The 13,951-nt window shown below is 40.0% G+C and overlaps 1 protein-coding gene across 4 annotated transcripts in view; it reads right to left on the reverse strand.

Moving 5' to 3' along the window:
* The window catches only part of ptprea (protein tyrosine phosphatase receptor type Ea), a 63,786-nt gene that overhangs the window by 18,672 nt on the left and 31,163 nt on the right, over positions 1–13,951 (reverse strand). The window lies entirely within an intron of this gene.

The following is a 13,951-nucleotide window of genomic DNA, read 5'->3' on the forward strand; positions in this document are numbered from 1 at the left end:
CAGAAGGTCCAGGTCAATAATATTTCCTGGAGCAATTAATAAACCCTGACATGTCAAGCCCCTGCTCTGTGGGGAAGACTGATGAGAGAATTCTAATGAGAAAAGAGGAAGAGGAGGAGCCCCTCCCCACCCCCGTTTCTCCAGCTCTGTCTTTGCTCTTATCCCCCTCTTTAAGGTCTTCTCTGCAAATGTCACAGGCTCGGATGAGGGGGGAGGTTATTGAGTTGAGTTTGTACAGTGTGTGAATCCTTGGGGTAAGGCTTGGTGTATCTGTGATGTGGAAATAGATTTGCAGCACCATTTGGGACTTTCCTCTACACAGGCTGCACTGAATTTTATGTATCCTGCTTCTGTCTGTTTGTGTATACGATGGCTCAGCAGGGACACCCAGCGGAGTGCTCACAGCCAGGCCTATGGCTGTGTCTTGTGGTTAAGTGTTGCTGCTTCTTCTAAGCTTCTCCCAGTTCATGGCTCCCGTATCATCTCCAGAGATGTCACCCTGTCGTGTTTTTGCCTCCAACCCCCTGTGTGACTCAACTACTCCTTTGGGACTACATGCTGTTCAGCTTCTGCTTTCCAGCTTTTCCCGTCTTGTCGGTGCAGTGGTCTCCTGTCTGACCTCATTAGCATCTTTGAGGAGATCACCAACTTCCTTTCCTCTCTTTTTGTGAGGACATTTCTCACACTATTATACTATTAATAACACTACCGACTATTACTCTGGATAGCTAACTCAGCAAAAAACAGCTGTCCTTTAGTTAGGGTCAGATCCTAGTCAAACAGTTATAATCACATTTTGTGTGCTCTCATCTGTGTATTGTCCTTTGTGCATTTACCACTCAGCAGCTAGCCAACAACCATTAGCCATAAAGAAAATAGGTCATGGGAGATGGAAGCTTCGGGGAGGGGGGGCATCTTTATTTTATTATAGGAGACATGTCCAACTAGCTTTGGGGAAGGGGATTGTCTTGGCCAGCTAGACAGCTACTCATTTCAGTGGCATGCATGACCCAGGTTACCGAAGCATAGAGTTACCTCTGTGGCATATTTGCTTATCCTGGGCTACAGAATGGAAGGCATCAGCTATAGAAAAGGAACAACTTGTGTAGATGGGATGTGATAAAAGTAGAGGATGAGATTTCTAATATAAATCAATGCAATATTAGTTAAGCACCATCTGTGTATGTGCTGGAATACTGGAAAAAGAAATGCTTACTATATATTATGTATATATATCTATGTATAATAATATTATAAAAATAAATCACATTTTATGCTTACTCTAGTATATTCCATTTATCCTATCTGCGCTGCTTTACCACACACATCTTTTTAAAAAAATGAATGCTACATATAGTGGACTGGGCTAGTGGACACTGACAGGTTCGAATCCACTTAACGGCTACCCTGAGGTACCCCTGAGCAAGGTACCGTCCCTACACACTGCTCCCCGGGCGCCTGCTTAGTGGGCTGCCCACTGCTTCACTGAGTGAATGGGTCAAATGCAGAGAAAAACAAGTAATTTCCCCATGGGGATCAATAAAGTATCCATTATTATTATTATTATTATTATTATTATTATTATTATTATTATTATTATTATTATTATTATTATTGCTCATATTCTTTGACAGAATGCAAAGGCTGATTTCTGGCTCTAACTCATGTATCTTTCTGTGGTTTTGTGCAACTACAGGAAATTGTTTAATATGAGGCACACTATATGAGAGTAAGTTAAAGAGAACATGGAACATGTAATTTACAGAGAAGTTACAGCAGGAAAAATCAGTATCACATCAAATTTTTAAGCTCGCACTACTTTCTTGATTTTTCTAATAATTTGTTTTTTTTGTTGCTGTTTTTTTTTTTAAAATCTATTAAGAAGTTTACGGTCACTGTCAAAACCGAACCTTATTTCCTTAGCATGCCTACATATTAGTGGGCACAATCCTTGTTTCAGGAATTAAGTGCATTTAAGGCCAATCTGAGACAGCAAAGTCCTTTAGGGAAAAATGTCTTTTTTGCGTTTTCTCTACCACAACTGAGCAGGGAAACGCTAAACAAGATTTTGTGTTAACAGAACTATAAATTTACCAACTTGATTTTAGGCAAACTTAAATACAAAAGACCCAAATTTGACATTTCTCGTAAAAATCCTGTTAGGAAGGAATTACTTCACAGCTGAGTTGGTTCAGGCATCTGCTTTGAAGGCTTTCTAGCAACATTTCTTTAGAGATTTTTCAGGAAACTCTTTAGAGGGATTACATATCTAATTTGGTCTTAGAATGCCTTGGGATCTCAGGAGGAAATGACAACCATTGCTATGACACAATATGTCTGAATAACCTCACCTACAGCACTTTGGTCAACCTGTGTAGTTAAATGTGCTTATAAATAGATTTACTTGACCTGACTGTTTCCTGTATATGTTCGTTGCCATATAAGAAATCATTTTATCATAATACCATAAAACTGATTCACCTAAAAGTCACCACTATGGAAACTGTTAGCAGAGACCTTTGGCACGTGGTGTGCACTGTGTGAGTCACAACTGATTTGACTGATTATACCCTGCTTCCTCTGAAAACCAGCGTACTTCATAACATACGCACACATGCCCAGATATCAGTAAGACAAATCACACAAATATAAAGATCTTCATTCTAACTCTAAAAATGAAAAGGAGGCCCCCTGGTTACATGAGTGGTAAAAAATATTGTTGTGAGGCAACAAGATCAATGACTCCTGGCTATGAGCTAACAAGGCGTGGGAACGTGATAGCTGGATTGTGTTCACATCTTAATAATGCGTGGCTACAAGATACAGATTCTGTTGTTTACAGACCACAGCTGGAGAGCTCTGTAGAGATAATATCGCGTGAAGCAAAAACATCTTGTGGCGACACGGCATTATTTTCCCTATTCATGTCACCAGGGAGGCTTTGTAAAAAGGCGATGTGGGAATTCTGAGTCATGGTGAATCTATTCCCAAATCAGTAGTCTGATAAATGTTTTTCCCTGACACAGTTGTGTTTTGGAGGATGAGCTATTGCTCTCTGTGGAATTGTGTTTTCCTTGTGGTGTGCTCCATGTTCTGCCATTCTTTCAGTCTAGGTTAAAAAAAAAACACCACAGAAGTGACATAATGATACCCCTGGTCTTCCATTGTCTCACTAATTAGCCCTAGGATCTTAACTGTCAGAAAGACAAGCTTGTTACAATTAGAAGATAAGACAGAGAAATTGGCTGTCCTTGCATTTGACAGAAACGGTGTTCTCGGGACTGTCAGTTCTACTGAACGTGGCTTCTCTGGGCACAGAGTCTCTCTGTCCATTCAGATACATCAGCTTGGGAATTCAGAGAATGGGTTGTGGGTGTAGGGGTGATGTGACAGGCTGAAGAGGCGGGAGGTACACTGTGTCCTTCGAGCAAAATAATGCCAGACTGTTTACCCTTTAGGCCACAAGTTTTTTTATAGCCAAAATCTGCAGGGCAGATTATTAAAAAGGGGGAAAAAGTTATCTCAGGCCTTCTTTTCATTGCTTCCTGCACAGTCCTGCTAAACTTAAACATTATCAACATATTTATAACTCAGAAATGCCCTATTTAAGACTACATTTTGGGAGAAAATTAAACAATCAATACCAATCTCATGTCTGTCAGTTAATTTAACCTTCTATCACAAAGGTTAGCTTAGCTAAAGACAACGGGAGAGACACTGTGCACACCACAGTCGTGCAGGTGCTAGTGTCGAGCCAGCCTGTACTTCAAGAGATTTGATAACCAAACACCACACAGTAGATCAAACTTTGTATCCAGCAATTTTACCAGATTTTTGACACAAAATACATGAAACGTCTTCAAGCTTGAATACAGTTATTAGACATAGTGCAGCTCGGACTAAATGTAAGTAAGCATGTAGATAAAAAATTTAAAAATCTACATCCACCAGTTCAGTCCAACTAACACAATTTTCAACATCCATGTGGACATTTGACAGCCCGATGGTGTTTTCTTCTGACCAAGTGCACTTGTACACTGAGATTTTATTTTACAATGCAAAGTAAGAAAGCCCTTCAGGTATTGTTACAGGAATGTCGCCTTGTCCCTGGTGTCCACAGCTGCTTTTGTACGTGTCTGCATCAGTGTACAATACCCACTTAAAGCCAACACTCTGCTATCTATGACTTCACACTTAAAAGAAATCTTCTCAAACTTCCTACTAGAATATTAACCTGTGTCACAAAATATCAAAATATTTATACTGAATGTACTCATTTACACAATAAATACGACCATAAATATAAGTAGGTGATACTTTCTTATAATAAATTCTGGAATTTAGAAATCAGTAGAGCTCTGTGCTGGATGATAATAAAATAAGTAAATTATATGCATATCTGCAGAATAATGCGCTTTGGGTTTTTGCTCTGTGCATGTGTTATTGTGGTAAAAAAACATCACTAATACAGACGCGGTTAGCAGGTGGCAGTGCCAACACACTTAAATTGTGGTTGTTACAAGAATAAAAGTGATCAGGTGACTTTGTGCATTTTCTTTTTTCGGCTGCTCTTTTGCGGTAGTACCACAACAGAACTCAACAAACACTATTCATCCAGAAAGCTGCAAGACCTGTCCTGTGTGACATGCTGTGGTTAGTTCTGTGTCTGTGTAAAGTTTTTACTGTAATATTTTGCCATCGGGGCAGAAAGGTGCAGAAAAAAGGAATAGGTGTGAAAATAAACGGTGATATTGCAAGTTGTATGATTATGTTTCGCGGTGTTTGTGGACTGAAACCTAGAATAGTTCAGCTGCTCTATCAATTTTAATCATTTCCTAAAATGTTTATTCTGTAGTGACAACCCAGCTTTTGGCGAAATGCAATAAAATGTTATGGTGTTTGGGTACCTAACTTATAGAACGTCATAAAGCCCCTAAATGTGTAGAATGCAAGTGTTAAATCAACCAGTTTTGACCAGAAAACACGGTCAACAAGTTGACACTTTCTATTTGAGTAAGTCGGCCTGTGACACGTCTCGCTGTCTCTGTGGTCTCAGTCACTGGGGAGCTGCAGTGTATAAACCTGAGCTGGGTTAGCTATTTAAAGGACAGTGCACTACATTCACAGCATTGACAGAGGAAATGGTGCTGGAGTGTCCATCTGTGCACACAGATGTGCAGAGGTTTCTCGCGCAATGTAACCTAGTTACACAAGGTTTTCAATGTTTTTTTTTAAAACTTCTGCTTCTCTTTGATTTCAAGACAACATACAAGGTTTTAAACTCTGACTGCTTCACGATTTACTCCATGCAAATGTTTAAAATGAAACTGCAGGAGCCCGGTCTTCTCCATTTTTGACCCATTAGAATCCGGTATAAGATTTCAGTTATTATACCACCAGTTTGTTCCAATATGTATAAAGGTGTTGTTCAAATTGTGTTTCCATGGCAACCTGATCAGCAATGCTGCCACCAGCGTGGCACCTGTTGGATGTTGCACATGTACGCTTCATTTTTTTTTTTAAAGAAAAGAAAATCCTGCACAGAGGCACTAAATGAAAAACTGAAAAGCTGATGTCAATCCAGCCTTTTGTTTCATAAAGAAAAGTGCCTTTTAGTAAAAAGTGTAAGAGAGAGTTTTAACATTTAACATGCCCAGACACAATTCATGACCCCTGGTTATGGGCACTTTTATTTCTGTTTCATATTTATTTAACGTTAAAGTCTAGACACTGATTTACATATTTGCCTGCAAGTCTTACTAAAATACACAAAATCTCTGTCAGTTTTCTCAAGACTCCAACATGATCAGGAGTTAAGCAACCAAATCTGGCACAAAGGTACATCTTAGGCACTTGAAGGTTCTTATCCATAGCAGATATTATAACATCATGTTGCCTAGCAACCACCTACTACTGTGTCATGTTATAAAAACACTGCATTGTCATTTATCATATCGCATTTTCATTTCATGGCAATAAAATCTCATTTACACCCACAAAACTTGAATATTATGATATCTGATATATTAGTATGCCGCCACATTGCCTGGCAACCACATAACAATGGTTGAAAATTGCTAAAATGATGTTTATGTGGTAGAAGAGGGCAGGATCATTCAGTAGTAAATGAAAATATTCTGATTCTAACTAGAATCACCTTTCATGTGTGCTAAAATGCAAATTAATAGCATTTTAATGAGGTCAGGTATCAGTCAGTAGAGGTCTAATGAAGGCTAATGAAAATTAGAAAACTGGGGGAAAAAGTTTCATTTACTGGGTGTAAATTTAAGTTCTGTTCTATACGGAACTTATGATAAACCATACGTTTATCTGATTCCTTGATCAGCTACAGATTCTAAGTCAATTAAAAGTTGAACATGTGTCAAAACTGAAGTATAACAGCATGAAAAAGGGAAAATGGTAAAGCCATTCACCACACTACTGGTCCTTAAAGTATGACAGTCTAAAGTTGCAAGTGTTGCAGCACATCTAAAATCCAGAAAATCCACAAGGGACCCACCCAATCTTACATCTTCACTCCATCCGAGATAGAGTTCCTTGCAAGATTACCAGCTTTAATTTACTTTTTATATAAATGAATAAATTACCTTGAATATGTAACTATACATACTTGATCAATTTCAAACTGAATTTCTATTGTTACTGTGGCCCACAAGGGGGCCCCGAGTCACACTTTTGGAATCACTGGTCTAAATTACACCAACTAGGTTCAGTGCAACCAGAGACAAGTAAAGATAAAGCCATTTATATTAATGTTATTAGTTTAGGAGTAACAAGCAGTGCAGAGTAACAAAATGCACTTCAAAGAGTCTCTAGTCAATCAAGGACATGGAATGATTTCTGGTTTATATTAGCACAGTGTGCTAAAGGTATCAAGATAAGATAAGTCCAGCTTGGTTGCTCACTATCACTGTATATAAAAGATGAGTGTAGCCATCATGACATTGCCCAAGTCCTCTTTTAAGCTTCAGCTGACTGGCGTCATCTTGTATTTGTGAACACATGTCACAAGAAACAGGTGACTCAAACTGAAAAAGCAAGGCATACTGCAGGCTCATACAGGAACAACTGTCAATCACATGGTAGGCTCACCCTTAAACATAACCTTCTTTACTGTAAATGTGACCATAATTTACAAAATCAACACAATTTTGTATTAAATGTTAATCCTAACTATGAATTGTGACCATAAATACATCAAGGAGGTGTTTCCTGAGGTAATTTTATCAGACTTCAGTCCAATGTGCCTTCTCTTTGCAACCCCTGGCTGACCATTAGAAAGAATGCACGTTTGAGACACTGGCTATAATTACAAACCATTCAGCACTGAATGCATTAAGCGTCCATCAAGTTTAAGAGATTATAAGATGCAGTTCAGTACTTTGACACACTCTGCGGTATCTCACACTATCTATAGCACCATTTTACAGTAACAACTCTAGCTCTGCAGCACTGCTCTCTTTGCAGAGTGGGTTTCTCCCCTCTTGTGTTCCTAGCATTGTCATTAATCAGTTTGTGCCTCCTTTCCCAAGGCGCTCAGATGCCGTGGTAGCGGTAATGACCTTGGGGACCCGCTGGCTCCACTCCGCAGTGTCAGCCTTCTACCTCTATGTGAACAAATGTATCATCTCCTACAGAGATCCAAGCTGTGTGAAAAAGCTTGCACTTGTTTATCCTGTTACGTATAAATGCATAAGGCATTGTGTACTTAGCAAAATAGCAAAGAGAAAACCCTGTTACCCATTGCCAGGGGAAGAGAGTTATAGCTGGTTGCCAGGTTGAGGCCAAAATATCCTGCTGACTGAGACGTGGCCGTTTCTATGCCTGACCCTAAAGCAATGCCATTAGAGTGCCCTACCTAAAAATAAGAGCTTTTATCTGCTACATATTAGTTAAAAATAACACAGAGTGAGATCAGAAGCGATTATTGATAATCCTCTTAAAAACATTCTGGTCATAACATATCAGAGTAGCTCAAATTTAGCATAGGACTTGATGTCTCCAGTGTTTATAGCATTTAGAAGCTGCCGTCACACTCTGGTGAGGCCTTGAAACCAAGAGCATAATTGGTAGTAAATATTTACTCCAGTCTGGTGTCTGCAGCATACGCCACATCTGAGCGTACACTTTTTGAGTCTCATTTAGTCTGCGTGTTCACACAGCCGTACGTGTCACACACATGCACACAGTCACAGTTAATATTTTCCAAAGAGCCAGTGGGTTTTTAATCATTTCAGATCCACAGATTTGCACGCCTGCACAGATACTCTCCATGCATAAGTTTCTACACCAAATCTGTTAACAATTGGCAGGCAAGGCGACACTGCCTGCCATGGAATACAAACACATGGAGCTACAATAAGGATACATGGGAAACACATGTGCCGGTGCCCGTTTGAGAACCACCGCGTCAGAAATAATTTTGCTAGTGGTCGATCATCAACAACATGTGTGTCTATGCGTTTGTCTGAGCAGGTGAAAAAGGCGCCCTGTGAGACTCTCATCATGTCCTCCCAGCCCCTTATATCTTCCAACCTGACAGAGTTGAACACCGCAGCATCCATCTTTCTCCCATCCTGACACCTCTGGGATGTACCTCCTCCCCTCTTTCAATTATTCGGAGGCAGGGCAATTATGGCCTCGAATCAGAGCCACCTATAGTCTGAGTAATGCATGGCAGCTGGGCTGCAAGTGACAAAACGGGCTTGTGACACTTCTCATTGCACAGCAACTTGGTGATTATCCCCTCTCTGCTATGAACAGGCAAAAGACATGCAGAAGGAAAGAGAGACAAGAAGATAGGTAGCAGCTAGTCAGTAATATGACATATAGCAATCTTTTTGTTAACCTGTAGGGCCATTAAAAGCACAAAGTGTAACATATAGTGGTCAAATAAGGACCTAAATTACTGTATATGAGGCAACCATTTGTTGGGTTCTTTGTATTTGAGTGTATGCTCGGCCTACATTACTTGAAAATACATGACTTCCAAGATAATTATGGTATTTATCAATCTGCATCCATCATGAGAGTCAAGAGGTGATTAAGCGGGGAGAAAGCAGCTCCAGACTCCATTCAGAGGCTCTACATGACGACATATTTAGAGCTCATGCTATATTATGTTTGCTTTTAATAGAAATTGTCTTATACTGAGATACTGTTTAGCAGTGGAAAGCTATTGCTGTCATACAAAGCTTCTGCACGTCCACACAATAATAATTCAGTTAGATTCTCTTTTATGGGTCTAGCTGTTCTGATGCATTTAATAGAAAGAAATCAATTGAGAAACTTCAGCCTTTCTGAGTCTAAGCCTCAGCAGTTGCCTTTATTCAGCAAACATCTCAGCAAAAGCTATAAAGAAAATGATGACTACCGGTCACATTATGGAAAGTTAACCTCCTTAACTGACTGTAAATTTGTTTTGGGAGGTTTTATGGTCAATAAAAGTGATTAGACAGGTGAAGCTGTAGTTACATGTGGAAAAACAACAGCTGAGTCAGATGCCATCTGGGAATCAGGTTTTAAAGAGTAATTCGGCCAAACAGACTCCTTCCCCTGACAATGTATGCCTCATCCCTATGTCATGTTATCCAAGCGTAGAAATAACAGGCAATTGAAAAATCCTGTGGGAAAGAGCAAACCCACTTCATTCAGATGAACTCAAATAAAGTGCAGTGTTAGTGCCTGTAATGATGAGTCCACAAAGCTTTTCTTCTGGTATGGGAGTTATTTAACATCCGCACGGACACAAAGACTTGGATTAAAAACAGACCTAGCTCTCAGAGGAAGAATGCCCTCCAGAGAAGGGGGTGTTCTTGCACAGAACCCCATTTTTTCAGACACAGACAGAAAGATAACCACACTCCTTTGGGATCTTCACAGGGCAGACAAGATCTATCCCCCAAAATATCCTTTCATTACCACAAGAAGGACGGGGAGGAGGGAGTGAGGGCAGCAGTGGAGAAACAAGTGATAAGCACTGCTGCGGGAGAACAAAAAGCCACTTGATTCTGAGCGAGGAAAAGAGAGGAGGGACCAGAAGGGATAAGTGAAAGGCTCACGCTGAGAGGATGAGGAGCCTGCCTCTGCTGCTCTGCAGAGATTGAGCAGACGTGTCTGCTCGGTGCAGACGCAGACCTTAAAATCCTTCTCTTTAGAACAATCCTTTCAATAAGAGACACCATGACTGTCTTTCGGTTTCTATCATGTCTCTTGACTGTCTGCAGGAAGAGCTAAATTTTACTCTTGCACAGTTCCAGTTGCCATAGCAAAATTGCTCCTCAATGAGAGATGTTATTCATCTTCAGGAATAACAGTCACTTGAACCTGGTGACAAACATATAGAAAAACAAAACACACCAGTCTTTTGTGGCATAATCCTGAATTTAGAAAGTCAGAATGTGCACTGACTGCTTTCTTCTTCTTAAAAAGAAGAAGGCAACACTCTTCCTTTTAAGAGAAAGTAAAAGAGGAAGCGTACTAATTATGTTACCCAAACTTGAACCTAACAAATTTTCACAATCCTCTTTCACGGGATCACTGCCTCTGCTGAGCATATTATGAGCACCACTTTGTTGATTAAGATTGTGTAACCTTTTTGTTTGGCCTGAATCCTATAGAAATATGAGTCATTCACTGAGGCCTTGGGCACCATAGTGAGCCTCATTGTCCTTGCTCCTAAGCAGGCTTGTTGCACAAGTGAGCAAACACACATACACACACACACGAGCCTAAGTCGAAAGCCTCTTGGAGAGTTCGCTCCCGTTTGGAAAAAGGAAGTGCAACATCCAGTCTCCGTATTGCTGACAAAAGCTTGTTGAGACCAGGCCAGTATGGTAGCTATCCTGTTGCTAATAACTCTTGACAGAGGTATGACAGTGCATCAGAAACCATAGAGGTGGCCATGACATACTGGGTATCACTAAATCTTGGCAACAGACAAACACTTTTGATCAGCAGGTCACAAACGTAACAAATAGGTGAGATCTCGGCTTTGCTAATGCCTACACCCATGAAATGGGTCGGACAGCTGTGGAGCATTACTGATAGAAGTTTACACACTGTTTGGGAATAATTTCCATATCTGCCTTTTTTCAACTTTGAACAAAAACAATGCTCTGAACCAGGTGAAAACAAAAGTCTATGCACAATTATTCTATGACCATGGCCTGTTTTTCAATCGTGAAAAGACATTTGAAAGCTGAAAAGCTATAAGAGACTGTAGCAATGTGTAGCTAGGGGGGAAAAATGCTTTGATACAAGTTGAAAGGGCATTACAACCTTCCAAGAAGAAAAAAAACGTCCTTGCCGTTATGGAAGCAGTTCAAAAGTTCCTATAAAATGCAATTTTCCTCCTTCAAATCAACTCTGGAAGGTTCAGATTCCCAGCACCTGACACGTACAATCTGGGTCATACTACTAATAAAAGCTACTGTTTTCGCACATAATTCGTTGTGTATGTAGGGCTACATGTGTGTGCATGTCGGTGCTTATGTGTGTGTTTCTGCAGTGTAAGCACATGCTGTCCTCCATCTGCTGTTTGATAGAGACTGTTTCCTTTCCTGTGCAGCCAGCCAACCAGCCGGCCTTCCTGTACTGCTCTGCTCCAGAGAGGAAACGGGAGCAAGAGAGACACACACTCTTTGCAAACTCGCTGGATAAGATACGTGCACATGCATTTGCAGCTGGAAGCACAATGATGATTTAACCACGCATTGTACCACAAAAACGCATGTAGATAGTCTCTCGATTCTCTCTCTCTCTCTCCTTCCTCCCATCTCAGGCTTGTCTTCCTTTCTGCCCTTGACTGTATTGTTCTCCTTTTCCTTATTTGAATCACCATTACTCACTACGATATTTCAACTGCACAAAAACAAAGCAGAGTGCCAAATAAAAGAAAAGTCAAAAGCATGGATTTTGTGGCGCTTTTGCAGCTGTAAAATCTGCAGTAAGTTACAGGATCTCCTCTCACTTAAACAACTGAAAATAAAGAGCTCTGCTACTGCAAAGAGGTACAAACAGTTAACTTTACCTGACATATTTTACCTCACCAGATAACAGGATATTGATCCTTTTGCTTTCTTTTTTTTTACTTATCACCAAAAGTTTCTTGTAACTGCTTCACTCATACTGAGCAAAGATTTAAAGCGGTGACCTTTGATTTAAGTGTCTAAAAGGTTTGTTTTTACACTTTCGTGGTGGTTCCCCCCATGGTTTACCTTTGTGTGCATTGTGTCTTTGTTTTACAGTAAATAAGTTCTATATTAATTTAATTTGTGGTTATGAGTGCATGACTATTTGTCTGCACTGCTGTGTGCATGTTGTACACACATGAACTAGATGGGCAAGTAATGAAACACATGTGTGGTTAACCAGCCGGTTACCAGTCAGTCTGATTCGAATCCCTGGCCTATCGATTGGTTCACGTGCACCAGGTTTGCTAAAAACTTTGGTTCACGTGCACTAGGTTTGCTAAAAACTTTTAGCATCTTTATATCTTATATTTTTATACTCGTGACCATTAACATGTGCTGTCTCTATTACATATGGTTTAGCTCACTGGGTTGAGCAGGTGACTCATATATAAAGGTAATGCAGAAGGCCCCGTTGTGGTCATAACACATAAGTGGTAAAAGCAAATAAAGCCCTAAAAATATATTTTAAAAAATGCTACTGGTTAGCTATCTAATATGAAGAACATTAGATGTTGCTCTTCCATATGTGGTTAGCTGCTGGAATACTAATCTTGGATGTGTTTGCAAGCTTCTGTAGTTAGCCAGTGCACCTTCAAACATAAATCTATTCTACTATAATAAAACTTGAACATTGTAAAAAAAAAGAAAAAAAAAAAAAAAGAAAAAGCTTAGCTTTTTGACTTCGTAAAAGAGTTTTCCCACTCGTCCTCTGTAGTTTTTTTGCCTCGTTAAAGGCTCTGTTGTTTGGTCTGTTTTCTTTACCCTGTTTTATGCATCTCACCACCCCTCAGCTTTCAAGCTTTGTGCACAATACAATATCAACTGTGAGCCGCAGGACTTAATTGTCATCTGTATCAAAGGTGGACAAGACCCATTCCTTTTTGTCTGGATTCACTTCCATGCCTGTCTTCATTAGTTCTCCTCTCATGCCTTAAGCAGTGAGTCTTCAGTGTTAGCACTGCCGACTTTAATGTCACAACATGATTCTGCAAGCAAAAAATATGAGGTTCATAATACTTTTTAAAGGGCAAGACAATCAAATCTAACCAGAACAAGGTGCTAATCAGGTTTCTCTTATTATTATTACAAAAAAGTGACTTTGATTCGTTCCAGACTCCTGGTTGCATGCAGGGCTTTTCTTGCTAAGAGATTCTTTTTTCCCCAAAGACATGCTTGTTAGGTTAATTGGTGATTCTAAATTGGCTGTAGGTGTGATTGGCTCTCTGCATCTCTCTCTGTGAGCTCTGTGATACACTGGTCATCTGTCGAGGCTATACCCTGCCTCTCACCACATAACAGCTGGAACAGGCTCCAGCCCCTCCTGACGTTCACTCATTGCTTTTAACTTTAGGTGAAACGATTGCACTTATGTGCTTAGTCTACTCCCTAAAGTCCATTTTCAGGCAGAAAAAAAAAACCTGGCAAATTCATACTGAAAATACAAACGAAAGCATTTTATACTCTTTATATTCATACCCTTTATATTCATACCCTTTTAATTTGCACTAAGCTGACCAGGCTTTAACAGCAATGCACCATGGTGCCACTTCCTGTTTGCACTGTTTACTAGCTGACGCAGACAAAAGCTGGAGCCATGAATATCCAGATTGAGGAAGTCACGGAATGGCCAAGATGCAATGCAGTAAAAGGTCTATTAATATACAAAGAAAATGAAAAGCCCTGTACCAAGCAAAAGATGTGAAACACTAATCTCAACAGTGAAAAGATTTTTTTTA

The sequence above is a fragment of the Aulonocara stuartgranti genome (genome assembly GCF_965226115.1).
Source record: "Aulonocara stuartgranti genome assembly, chromosome: 8".
NCBI classification, from domain to species: domain Eukaryota; kingdom Metazoa; phylum Chordata; class Actinopteri; order Cichliformes; family Cichlidae; genus Aulonocara; species Aulonocara stuartgranti.